At 43.3% G+C, this 13,939-nt stretch overlaps 1 pseudogene; it reads right to left on the bottom strand.

Moving 5' to 3' along the window:
- Nucleotides 1–3,998: 3,998 nt before the first annotated feature.
- On the bottom strand, nt 3,999–8,059 carry LOC136485005 (TRIBOA-glucoside O-methyltransferase BX7-like; annotated as a pseudogene).
- Between the last annotated feature and the right edge of the window lie 5,880 nt (nt 8,060–13,939).

Consider the following 13,939-nt stretch of genomic DNA (forward strand, 5'->3'; position numbering starts at 1 on the left):
CGATGGGCAATGCTGTGTGGAGGAGGCAGCATGGGGAGGCAGAGCGGAGGAGGGCGCAGGTGATGGGGTGCGGCGCTTAGGGGGACCGGCAACGGCAAGGCGGAGTGGGATGGGTGGATGGGCACGGCGACGTAGGGAGGAAACGGCGTAGCGAGCATCGGGGCGCGCGGATAGGATAAGCGGATACACTACAAGAAATACCCTTATACATGACGGTTCACTAGTGACCTTTTAAGAAATCATCATAGAATATTGTCATATGTGATGGTTCATTCTTGAGGTGATATATCTATGACAATTGGTTAAGTTGTCGTCATGGTTGGACGACATAGATTATTTACGCAACTCTATGGTAAATCTATGACGGACTTGTGGGTAATAAAACAAATATAAAGGAAAGCAAATTCCTAAACCTAATCCACCAGCCTCTCTCCCACATCCACACGTGTTCATGTACCGCGCCCCCTTTCCCATCCACCACCACTTGCATCCATCGTTCACCCCTTCCCCATTGTCGGATCTAGGCAGGAGACCGAGCCCCGACGGCGGAGGGCCGCGTCCTAGCGGGCTAGAGGCCGCACCCCCGACTGGCGAGGGCCGTGCCCCGGTGGGCAGCAGGTCGCGACCCTCCAAAACACGACGAGCCTCGAGGCACGGGCAGCCGATGATGCCGTGTGAGCAACAGGACGGCCTCGACGCGACGACGCCCTAGTGACGCGGTCACCGGATCTCGTGGAGGAGGATGTAGGTCGTCGTCCTCTTGGGCTACGTCAATCTATGAACGGCGGCGACATCAAGGTATGAGTAGTCTAGATCTCTCGGTCGCTGCCTCACTTGCTTCCTCTCCGAACCATTGGCCACACGCTGCGCCATGGCCGTGTCGTGCTGGGCGCGCTAGGTTGCTGCGATTTCCAGGGCATAGCACTATTGCGTGAATCGAATTCAGGTATATTGATTGGAGATCTGGGGTTAGGGTTGCCTCTTAGATCCGTGTTAGTGTTGGGACACTATCATATCCGTGATTTGGGATCTAGTTTTGTGTATACTTATAATTATTGTAGCCGTCAATTGCATGGAGCTCACCTATTTCATAAATTCATTGTTTATTCAGATATGAATGTTTGACCAAAGTGCTTCTAGGAGGTGCTTATTACTATCTTGTCCAGCTATCGGCTCCATTATGCATCTGATCTCTAGCTTCAGATGAATTATTACTGCTGCTACCTATGTGGCTATGTGCCAACTACCGAGTACTAACATGCCTACAGGTTGTAGTCCTTTATATGATCTATTTTCCTTACCAAAGTTTGGATTCTGCAAGAATTATAGCTATGATTCAACTCTATCATATTGCATATATGGATGTTTTTCTCAAAGCTATGGCTTATGTGGCTATGTGCCAACTGCCAAGTACTAACATGCTTACAGGTTGTAGTTCTTAAAAGTTAAAACTCTGTACTAAGTAAAATTCACCATCCAAGCTCATTGACACTTAACAATTATGATCCATGTTGAAACTTGCTCTGCTCATTTTTATCAGAATGATTGGAGTTATGCTTACGCCTACCATATGTTAAATATATGCCTGGCCATAACTTCCAATATTGTGTTTTCCTAGAGAATCTTGAAAAATCCTGAAGATATAGTTAGTTATTTAAACAAGAAGGGTGTCTCCATGATATTTCTATTCAGGAGGAACACACTGCACATGCTTATATCTGTGTTGGCCAACGACTATGACAAAGATGCAAAGCAGTTGAATGGAGCTCACAAGTCTCATGTTCACTCAAAAGAAGAGGTATCTTTGATGCACAAACAGTCCCGAACAGAGTTTACTGATATAGCTTTGTTCTGTTAATCCCAAATATCCTTTCGAGCATATGCTGTCCACAGCTCATTTTACATGAGTTGTGGCTTAGTACATACTCCTATATCATTTATTTTAGGGTAGCTTTGTGATTTTGATTAGACACTAGTGGGGAAAAGAGAAACTACATCTAAGCTGATATTATACTGCAACTTCCTATCTGATTAGTAATTTTGAACAGGTTGAAATATTAGCAAAGTTCAAACCATATCTGGATACGTCAGACTTTAATTACAAACATCAGAAACATTGAGAAGGCCATCAAAGATTGCTTGGACCACTTCAAGAGCACACAACGCAACCATCAGTTTTATTAGTTAGCACAGATTTTGACTAGTGCAATCCTAGAAGTTACAACCATCAGTTTTATTAGTTAACACAGATTTTGACTAGTGCAATCCTAGAATAATCTACTTTGATTGTTTCTGTCTTCAACTAGGATCCTAATAAATAGATGGCATTTGTTTTTAGAATCTTTGCTCAAAACTAACTCATTTCATATCTATATAAAACTTTAAATTTGTGTTCGTTCCACTATTCATCCGGGACTCCCCAAGACTCATATCACTGTAGATCAGCAGTATCGGGTACCACCTCCTCTATGCACAGTACCAACCCGATAAAGAACAGTACCAACCCGGGTTCCACTGTTCAGCCGAGACTCCCCAAGACTCATATCACTGTAGATCAGCAGTAGCGGGTACCACCTCCTCTATGCACAGTACCAACCCGATACAGAATAGTACCAACCCGATAAAGAAAACAGTATAAACCCGATACGGAACAGTATATGCCCGTTGTGGAACAGTGCACACCCGTTCCATTTTCCCCCCTTTTTTTCCACGCGAAGCGTGGGCACTCACGCTAGTTCATATTGATTTTTAGGAAGCTTCTGGAGTTTGCTTAGTAGCACATCATATGGACAGCAAGCCAATTGAAGTACTCGTGGAGTCATGGATACTACTGTTTGTTTATTTTAGACTCCCTACAGATGAAATCTTAGTTCAAACATACTTATTAGTTTGGCTGTGAATTGATTGTACTCAAACTATATGTGACAATAGTGGACATGCCAATAAATGAAAGAATCAATGTTTGTTTGTATGATTGGTGTATTATAAGATGTGCTGTATGTTAACGCAGTGATGATTTCGCATTAATCTGTGATGTTCTTTTTTGTCACTATTGTTGGATCTGGGCTGGGTATAATAGACGGACAACTAATCCATGACGAACTCAAATGTCAATCTATGACGACTCAATTTGGGCCAATAAATGTATGACGCGGGATACATGATGTTTTTTCGATCGTTATGGTGAGTTAACTGTGACGCATTTTCGCTTTATTGTGACCAAAGTAAACCGTTATGTATAAGTGTATTTTTTTAGTGATAGGGTTGCTAGGCGACGGTGCGTGTAGAAGTGAGCGAAGGGAGACGTCCGTCCATCCGAATATCTTAATTGTATCATGGAAAAAATATTACATGGCCATTCATCCATGCTGTTGCGGAACACAAACTACAAGCGTCTTCATGAGCAGTAATATCACCTTCAGATGAATGACATTGAGAATCTGTAGACAGTGTAAATTAATTATGAAAGCTAGTTGCGGTAGAAAGCCAGCTTTAAATTTAAACGAGGTTGAGAGAAGTTGTTCGAAACACAACCATTGTACGATGTGATATTAGCACTGGGACTAACAACTCGTATGCCAGCACTGCACGTATACGTGGAATATACCAACGTTTGTCACGACTATGATGTATCAAATACGATTAAGTTTTGCCTATGCTAAAGATTGACAATTTCTAGAGATAATTGCAAAGATACAATTGCTATACCTACCTTTTGAGAGTTGATTATGACCATCTCAGGAAATCGGTTCCGTACCAGTCCACAAAGTTTGGTGTTGTTTGGTTCGTTCGGTGTGTTGGCTGGGATCGGATCTAGGCTAGTGCAAAATCACGCTCCCCTCGATCTAGCCATTATATATCCAATTCGATTCCACCCCTCCACTGCATGCAGCATTACAGCCAGAGTGTCGCACACAACCAAACAGATAGCGCTAATCATTACACTGTAACAAATGGCAGGAGCAATCCTTTCCACTGTCATTACTGCTCTGGTGATCAATCCAAACAGCACATTAATACTTATATATGCAAATAATAATCACCATATACACACAAAGTAAATATAAACTCATACATAGAAGCATGTTCTTCTATGCTTATTTACAAAACACGGATCATACAAATTGTGTGAGCACGCAATGGTGGGTAAAAGATTGGCCACTATCCATGGGTGACAAACCTTTAATAATCACACTTTCTAATTTATTGCCCTCATTCAATAGTGATCAACGTTGATATATCACACCATATATAATAACGATGTCTCTCCTGTCTCCTCTCTCTCATCATGGGTATACCTCAATGATAGACGGAATACCGCGAATATGTGTGATTTTCTAGTCGCGAAATCCAGCTGCTAGGAAGATCCTCCTCCACTCGTGCTCCTCTCGCTCAACTCCGTTCGCCGCAGCCATTATATGAAGATCACACAGAACATGTGTCTCCTTGCATGTCATGTCATCATTTGGCTTAGATCCAATCACCGTGTCAATTATAATCACTTTCCCCATCATTTGGCTTAGATCCAATCACCGTGTCAATTATAATCACTTTCCCCCTCCCTTCTTTGCCACTAATTGCTTCCTTGCACCGTTGCATTATCTTGATGCACTTAGCGTCATCCCAGTCATGTAGAATCCACTGCAGAAAGATTGCATACAAGCCGTATGCAGCCGCCGATGTATAATATATGTAGATAAAAAAAACATTTAATTTATTATTTGGAATGAAATTAAATACATAATACTTGATACTCTTTTCCTCCAAAAAATGATAATCTTATTATGAACATGTGAAGGTAAATTTAGCCAATAATTATATTCAAATTATATAAAATTTTAGGACATAAAACTTGAAGCAAAAATGTCAAAGTGCCTCTAATAAGGCCAGTCTCAGCAGGAGTTTTATCAGAATTTCATTTGTATTTAATAAGCTGCCACATAGACGCTTTTGATGACGTGACAACATTTTTAAGAAGAGAGAAGAAGTGAGTTTTGGCCCCGTTCGTTTGGAGGAATCTGGAGGAATTTGTGAGAGAAAAACACTGTTCCGGATGAAAAAAGAAGCGGATCAAGCCGGGTTTAAGAGCACATGAATGGGGCCTTTGTGGAGACGAAACTCTCTTGACACGAATACTAACTCTCTATGGGTCATGAAATTAAATGTCTAGGAAACTATAGAATGAAACTTTTCATTGAAAGTATGTGTTTCATCCATGTTTCATTTCATTTTAGATGACATGACAGTCTTAAAAACAACGCCATAAAACTTTTCACTGAGACTAGCCTAAGACATATTTTTTAATACCAAAAGACAAGACCTACCGTTTATGAATTAATATATGAGGGAAAAGGTCTATGCCTTAAATTATATTTTTGAACAGAGGAGACCAAAACCATAAGTGAGAAAGCGAGGAAAAACCTAAAGATCGATGTATGTGGATGTCATTTGCCTGCGCGGCCTGTCAATTACTGGTGAGCAATTTTGGCTGCCCAAGATCCGGTCGACCGGATTTTTTTGGCCAAAAGGTTAACGTGCGCGTGGGCCAATGGTGCTAACTGATGCTAGGGTTAGCTAATGTTTCGCTGTGATCAACGCGACGCGTTTGTCCACACTCAACAAACGCATCCAAACTTACCTTAAGTGGTTGTTTGGATCTCATGATTCATAAATGTTTTTAGAAAATAGGTTTTACCATGAATTTTAGATAAACATGTTTTAAGTAGTTTTTCCTCAAAGAAAAACCTATTTTAAGTAGGTATTCTGTTAGTGCTGATTTATATATTACCGGTCTGATATATGTCCGTATGTTGCACCGTGGTTACGGATTTTTATATACACCTACGGTGACACACATGGCTTGTAGCTTAGACAGACATATTAACAAATCTACAAATCTAATGACACAGAAAATGTAAAGCCTGTTTTATTATCGTCTTTATCACCTATATCGTGTAGATCTTGTTATAAAAATATAATAAAATTAGTTCAAGTTTTTCAATACTTGTGTGATTCATGATCTTTATAACACATATATACATATATATCATGTCGCTAAAGGCTATGCCAATCTGCTAGAATCCACAGCCGTGAACTAGGTAGGAGTTCGTTCACTCGCTCATCTCACAGCAACACAAGTGTGGAACCCCTCAAACGGTTCGTTCGGTCGTAGGCGTACATAATAATAAAGGTGTTGCTTAGAGCATCTACAAGAGTTTCCAAAAACTCACTCCTAATTTTAACTTTTTTTTTGCGAGACTGAAAAAAAATGCTCTCCAACAACTCCCTATCTCGACTCCCAATCTTTCAGCACTATCCACCCGTGCGGAAATATAGGTGTGTGTATCTGTCGGCCAATCTGGAGGTGAAAAGATGTGAGGATGAATAAGAAAGACATGGTTTCTAATGCAAATATACAAGAGAGAAAAAATATAAAAGTGGTTGGTAATTTTAAATAGTCCTGGATTCGAAATGCAAAATTGTCTAGATGAACCTAACAAATATGCTCCAAACTTTTTTTATCCACATAAAAAATTCATTGATTTACCAACTGAATTTTTAGAAACAATTAATTGGAGATGCTCTTATATCTATTTATTTGTTCGCTCACCGAGATGAGGTAGTCCGATTGGTGGCAGAGAGACTACTAATTAAAGATTGCATCTTTTTCTTCCTCTCTATTGATTAACTAATTTCATGAGAGTGCTTTCTCATCAAGTGTAAAACCGAAAAGATGGAGCAAATCCGAAAGATATATACCTTGAGCAGAAGTCCATCAGCCGGTGGGATGTGTTCAAACATATCGCTGACAAGGAAGCACAGTCCAGTGCTGGCAGGAGCCTCGGCGATAACATGAGGGAGGTCCATGACGGTGCACTTGATGTGTGGGAAGGCGCTGGCGATGGCAGCCACCGCCGACATCGACGAGCGACGTGAGGCCATGGAAGACGGCAGGGCACTCGCTAAGCACGACGTGCATGACAAGGCGGGTATGGGCGTCCATGGAGTTGTAGAAGCTGGCTCTGTATGCGGCGTTGCCTTGTACGCACTCCCATGCGCCTTTGTTGGTTGCCATCTCGTAGAGAGACATGGCAAGCGCGTGGCGGTGCTTCATCCAATCGCTCATGCTGAACATGGGGGATACAAGACCCTGCTGGACGATGGGGTAAATGGTAGGCAATAGGGTGAAATACGAGGCATCGCGGCCACCGCTGAGGAGTAGGCGGGATGTCGGGGTGAGCTGGTACGAGACAACGGTGGCATCATCAGCAGGGTCGTTGTTGTCGGGATCATGGCTGATTGCGAAGATGTGCATGGCTGTCACGTGCGCATGAGTCGGCGAAGGTAGGGGAGGCTGGACGCCGGGAGGTCGCTGGCGGCGAGGATCTTGCCTAGCATGGCGGCTCGGCCGCAGGGTTGAATGGTACTAGGGATACGTAGGTCAAAGGTAGTGGCGGAGCGTGCGGCGGGGGGGGGGGGGGGGGGGTGCATTTTACAAGCACGTGCTGAACATGAAGACGACCTTACAGTAGTACGAGAGCTTCGTAGGCTGGCAAGAGCTCTGTTGCGGTATGCCAAGTGCAGAGCCATCTGCGGTGGAGAGACGATGTATTGCAACCTAATTGTTGTGAGCCACGGAGACACTGCCACTTTGATAACGAAGAAAAGCAGGAAGTAGAAATGGAGGCTAAATGTGGATTGTGTTGCTTGCTATGCCCTAGCCTGATTGCTTGCTCATGGTGGGCCTTGTATTTGTATTTCTGTACCTTACAGTAGCCATCTGCACTATTATTAAGTAATGGCCTTGTATTTGTATTTCTGTACCTTGGGAATTTGCATGGAGCAATGGGGGGCCGCTGCCCAGGTTTGCCTGTACCTAGCTCCGCCAGTGGTCCAAGGCGCATTTGAGGGCCATGGACTTGACGTCGCCCAAAGCATGGCTCCAGAGCTCATGGTGGGCTTCCCGCAGCTCCTCGGTGTTGGCGCTGTGCCTCGCCTTCATCTCGTCGTGGGGATCTCCGGCACCCTCCTGCTCCACCATGATTGGTAGATTTGATAGTGTTTGTTGTTCTACTGTACAGAGTTGGATATATATATATATATATATATATATATATATATATATATATATATATATTGTTTTTTTTTAAACAAAGGACTGTGGGGGAGATCCCACAGTAGATTTTATAAATAGTTTAAGCAACGGTCAAGATTACAAACCTGTTTTAACTGAAAGCATCTAGCCAAAAGTAAAAGGAAGGCCTAAGGTCCTCCCTCAGTCTAACAGATTGCAAATTATATTGATATTTGAAATTTACAAGCTATAGAGAAGGAGTTGGGTCTCGACGCTGAAAAATCTTGTCGTTTCTAAGTTTCTAGAGCTGCCATGCTGTAATTAGGGATGCTTCGACGAAGAAGTCCAAAGCATGCACCTCATTGGCCCTCATCAATCTTTCAGCTAGTGGCAGGGAGACGTCCTAGGATAAATTAATTGAGGTCCAACACTGACCCACAAACGGGCACGTAAAGAAAAGATGATCAATATCTTCATCCGCACCTTGGTTGCACATAACATAGAGTACATCATCATGTATGTTCAGGTGCCTTCTTCTTAACATCGTCTTCGTATTTAGTCGGTCCATCAACACTAGCCATGCAAAAAACTTTACACGAGGTGTGCACTGAGATTTCCAGAGTACCTTGAAGTAAGGAGTCGAAGCCATGCCACTGAAGACATGATTGTAGAACCGCCGTGATGAATATTGGGGGTCCCCATAGCATTCTCCAGGAATCTACGGTGCTATCATCATATTCTAGGGTGACAAGGTGATTCTGTAGATCCATCATCTCCTCATAAGCCTGGGTTGATAGTGGAAGCACAAAAATGTCATCAAGGTCTTCATGCATCATTAATTCCTGTACCGAGATAGACTTGTTCCTAGCATACGAGTGGAGTCTTGGATATTGAGCAGACATGATCGAGTCTGACCATAGATCATCCTAGAAAGAAACTGTTGAGCCATCTCCCAATGTGCAGCGTGCAACACCTCTGTAGATGGTGTTGAGATGCATGAAGTCACGCCACCAGAAAGAACCCATTTCTCTGCATTCATGGGGCACTTTGCCAACATAATACTTATTCCAAACAAGCTTCACCCATGGAACATCCGCTTTGTTATAAAACTTGTGGAGCTGTTTCAAGAGGAGACCATCATTTTGCAAACGCAGGTTGATCACATTCAAACCACCCTTGTCCTTAGGCCTCATGACAGCCGGCCACGCCACAAGGTTGCCTCCTCGCGTGGTGTCATCATTTCCCCTCTAGAGACATTGCTTACAGGCCCTGTCTATGTTGTCAATAAAGCCCTTTGGAACCTTGAAAGTACAAAGAGTGTAGATGACTATCGGCGTAATAACTGAATTAACCATATGTAGTCTACCTGAATAAGAGAGCCACATGGAGCATGCTGACAATCTTCTCTCAACCCGGTCCATGATTGGTGTAAGGTCCTCAATGCATGGCTTGGTGGTGCCCATCGGTAGCCCTAAATATGTGAACGGCAGTGATCCAACTAGACAGCCAAACGTATTGGCAAGATGCTGCATTCTATCATGGCTGACATTAATTGGTAGGATCTGTGACTTGTTATAGTTGACCCTGAGACCTGAAGCAGTCTCAAAGCTATTGAGTAATGCTTTCAGGAAGAACAATTGATGTGCATCAGCCTGAAGAATGAGGAGGGTATCATCGGCATACTGGACTATGGGGAATTCACCATTTTCACAAGGGATGGGTGCTGTCAGTAGTGCAAGTGCCGACGCCCTGTTGATGAGATACTGAAGAAGTTCAGATGCAATGAAAAATAACAAGGGGGATAGTGTATCTCCCTACCTGACACCTCTCTTGCATTTGAAGAATTTGCCCAGGACACCATTTAGGAGCACTGCTGACGATCCCAATGATAAGATATAGTGGATAGTTCAAAAAAAGATACAGTGGATCCAAGATATCCATCTATCTGGGAAGCCCAAATGCTGCAACATCAGTTGGATAGTAGAGTGCTCAACTTTATCAAACGCCTTTTTGAAATCCAGTTTGAGAATTATAGCCTCTCTTCTTGAGTGATGACATTGGTGAATATATTCAAAGCTCTAGGCTAGACAATCTTGAATGGAACGCGAACGAATGAAACCATATTGGTTACAATGAATGAGTTTGAGAATGACATTCTGTAGTCTGTTTGCCAGGATTTTTGTCAACAGCTTTAGACTAATATTCAGCAATGAGATTGGTCTAAAATCATTGACTATCTCTAGGTTACTGGTCTTGGGCACAAGAGTGATGTAGGAGTTGTTGATACACTCTAGGTTTACTGTGCCATTATAGAACTCATCACAAAGGGAATAGAAATCTTGCTTAATAATCTGCCAACACATTTTCATGAACATGCCATTAAAACCGTTAGGACCCGAGGCTTTATCGATTGGCATGCATTTGATGATTGAATCAATCTCCTCATGTCCAAACGGTAACACCAACTCGTCTAGACCAGGTACCGCAGTGATAAGCGACTATAGATCAAAGATCATGACTGGGCTGGTGGTTAAACCCATGCGCTTTCTGAAAGAATTCTAGAGCAGCCACGCTTTGCCTTCATGGTCATGGACCCAAAGACCTTGCTCATTGAGGAGTTGGGGAATGGAGTTTCGCCTATGCGAGATTGTTGCCATCGTGTGGAAAAATTTGGTGCATTCATCCCCAAACTTAACTCTATTCACTGTATATCTCTTTCTCCAGTAGATATTCTTATAATGCAGCAGAGTAGCAAGCTGATTTTTTATCATGATCCGAAGATTGAGTTCTAGATTATAAAGAAACCTTCTATCTTCCAGAGCATCAAGGAAAGAATGACCTTGTTACAGTTGGCGATCAAGAGGGATATGTTGGATAGTCCTCGGCTCTAGGTCTTCAAGGCACTGCGCAAAGCCTTTAATTTGGAGGAAATAGATCTAGATGCCGATGACTGTTGCTGTGAAATAGTCCACTGATTTTGAACCATGTCAAGAAAACCTGCATGCTCCACCCAAAAATTTTCAAAGCGAAAAATGTTGGAGTGAGGTATGTTGGTGCCTAAAAGGATCAAGATGCCCAAGAGGGGGGGGGGTGAATTGGGCTAATTCTAAAATTCTTTGCAATAATTAAACCCTACACTTAACCCACTTCACCCCTTATGCCTATAATGTGTTCCTATTCTTCTACCACACAAAAGTTTTGCACCCTAGGTTCCAATCCTACTCTAGCATGACAATTCTAAGAATGTAAAGACAAGAAATGAATTGTTCAAATGTAAATGCTTAAAGTAAAGAGAAGAGAAGGAACGCGGTGATATTTTGCCAAGGTGTCGGAGAGTCGTCACTCACCACTAGTCCTCATTGGAGCACCTACGCAAGGGTGTAGCTCCCCCTTGATCTGTGCAAGGATCAAGTGCTCTCTACGGGCTGATTCTTTGACATTCCGTCGCGGTGAATCTCCCACAACCGCTCACAACTTGAGTTGGGTCATCCACAAGCTCCGCTGGATGATCACCAAACTTTCGATCACCACCAAGCCGTCTAGGTGACGGTGATCACCAAAAGTAAAAAGCACAAACTTTCACTTGACCACAACAAGCTTAATGAGAAGGGTGGATGCACACTTGCTACTCTCCTTGCACTAATGATGCCTTAATCTTGGATTCTCAAATCTCAATCACCTCACTAGACTCTTACTCTCCTTTGCACTCTCAAGGATGTTTCTTAGCTGAACAAATGGGCAAGAGGCCCCCTTGGATGAGTGGAATAAGTATTTATACCCCCTCATTCAAAATATAATGTTGGGAGGCTGAGTCATCACTCTGCTGGGTGACCAGACGCTCCGGTCAGAGTGACCAGATACTCCGGTCAGTTATCTCCGCCACTGTGTCAAAAAGAGCCATTAAGTTCTGACCGAACCCTGACCTACATCCGGTCAGCACTGACCGGGTGCATCCGGTCATGAAAACTGCTCTCTAGAACCTTACTGATGTTGACCGGATGCTAGCACCCAGAGTTCGGTCACTTCGCTGTTCAGTGTCCGGTCAGTTACCGGATCCTGACCAACGTCTGGTCAGCACTGACCAGATGCGTCCGATCAGGAATCTCCATCTCTAGAACCTCTCTGGAGTTGATCGGACGCAGGCACCCAGCGTTCGGTCACATTTCACTCAGCATCCAATCGCAACCAGACAGCTCTAGATGATCAAATGAACCGATTGGACTCAACCTTCAGCGTCTGGTCACAACCAGACCAGCATTCGATCAGTCATTGGACCCTCCATTCACTTCTAACTCGAAATCATATGTGAATGAAGTTTGCTCCAATTGATCTTAGGGCTACTCCGGAGCTACCTAGTGCTAGATTTGACAAGTGTGCACCACACTAAACTCAATAGACTCACCAAGGTCAAGCTACTAGTCGATACCCCCTTAATAGTACAGCCATAGGAAAAACAAAGTCCTAAACTACTCTAAGTGTCTCTTTAACACCAAACGACACTTAGAACTAGTCCATCCTTAACCTTGTCGTCCATCCTTTGAAAACCGAAACGATTGCCATCGTAGGGGCATGATAACCATGATTGCCCAATCAATTGCCATTACCATGACCTAACTTAAATTTCCTTTACAAAACACACGTTAGTCATAGTTATCTCATATTGTCATTAATCACCAAAACCCAACTAGGGCCCTATATGCTTTCAATCTCCCCCTTTTTGGTGATTGATGACAATACAATCTTGAATATGTAAAAGAGATGAGGTTTTCAACATGCTTGGTTCATATAAGCTTTTGACAATAAGAGCAAAGGAGTCAGACATGCTTATATGACCCAAGCCAACATTGTGTACTCAATAAATATGAAATAAGCATGAGTACAAGAAATTAAGCTCATTTGAATCGGAGTAAAAACACGGAAGCAAAGCAAATGAGCATAACCAAGTGACATGACATATATATAAATCAAAGTAGAGAGCACATATGTCACATAAGTATTACCACCATAAGTATGTAATGCAATGCATAAAGGTAAACGTGAATGCATAATGTTTCACACATAAAAACCCAATAGAAATGAATCATAAGCTCCCCCTAGATGTACCGCTCCCCCTAGATCTAACATACTTGATCCCTCTCTCCCTTTGGCATTAAGCACCAAAACCTAAGGGTCGGATGGTGGGGTAGGAGCAGACGAGTCGGGCGTAGAGGTGCGGTGAGAAATCTAGAACTGTGCAGCATCATCCTCTGACCCTAAGCTCTGAGCAGTCTGACCCTCTATCGCTGGAAGTGAAGGTGAGGCGGTCTAGGTCTGCTCATGAACTAGCACATCCTGTGACTCTAGAAGTATCACTGTAGGAGGTGGCTCTAAAGAAGCAACAGATGATGAGAGCATCTCTGTAGTCCTAGTAACTGGAGCAACTGTGGTAGGTATAGGGACTCACAATTCTAACAGTGTAGGCTACCCTATAAGCTCACTGAAAGTTGCACCGAGACTCCTGGATACTAGGGTGTCAGTCACTAGCACTGAGGAGCTCTGAAGCAGAGTGAAGCCCATAACAATGGGAGTGAAGTGAGGAACCTAGGCTGTCACTGGCGAAGCAAACCACTAGGACACCTGCTCTGTAGGTGAAACAAACTAAGTAGCTAGCTGTCCCTGACTCTAAAGCCACTGGGTTGTATAGCTGGTGTCACAAAAGTGGTGGTAGGTTGGCCTATCTAAGGTGTAGTCTATGGAGGAGCGGCCCCGATAGTAGAGAAAACGTGCTGCATGAACCCAAGTAACTGATGCTAGATCATGAGCTGCTGCTGCATGGCCTGCTGCTGCCTCTGGAACTCATCCTGTCGAGCATGAACCTTTGCAATT

This window comes from Miscanthus floridulus, chromosome 10 (genome assembly GCF_019320115.1).
Source record: "Miscanthus floridulus cultivar M001 chromosome 10, ASM1932011v1, whole genome shotgun sequence".
Lineage (NCBI taxonomy): Eukaryota > Viridiplantae > Streptophyta > Magnoliopsida > Poales > Poaceae > Miscanthus > Miscanthus floridulus.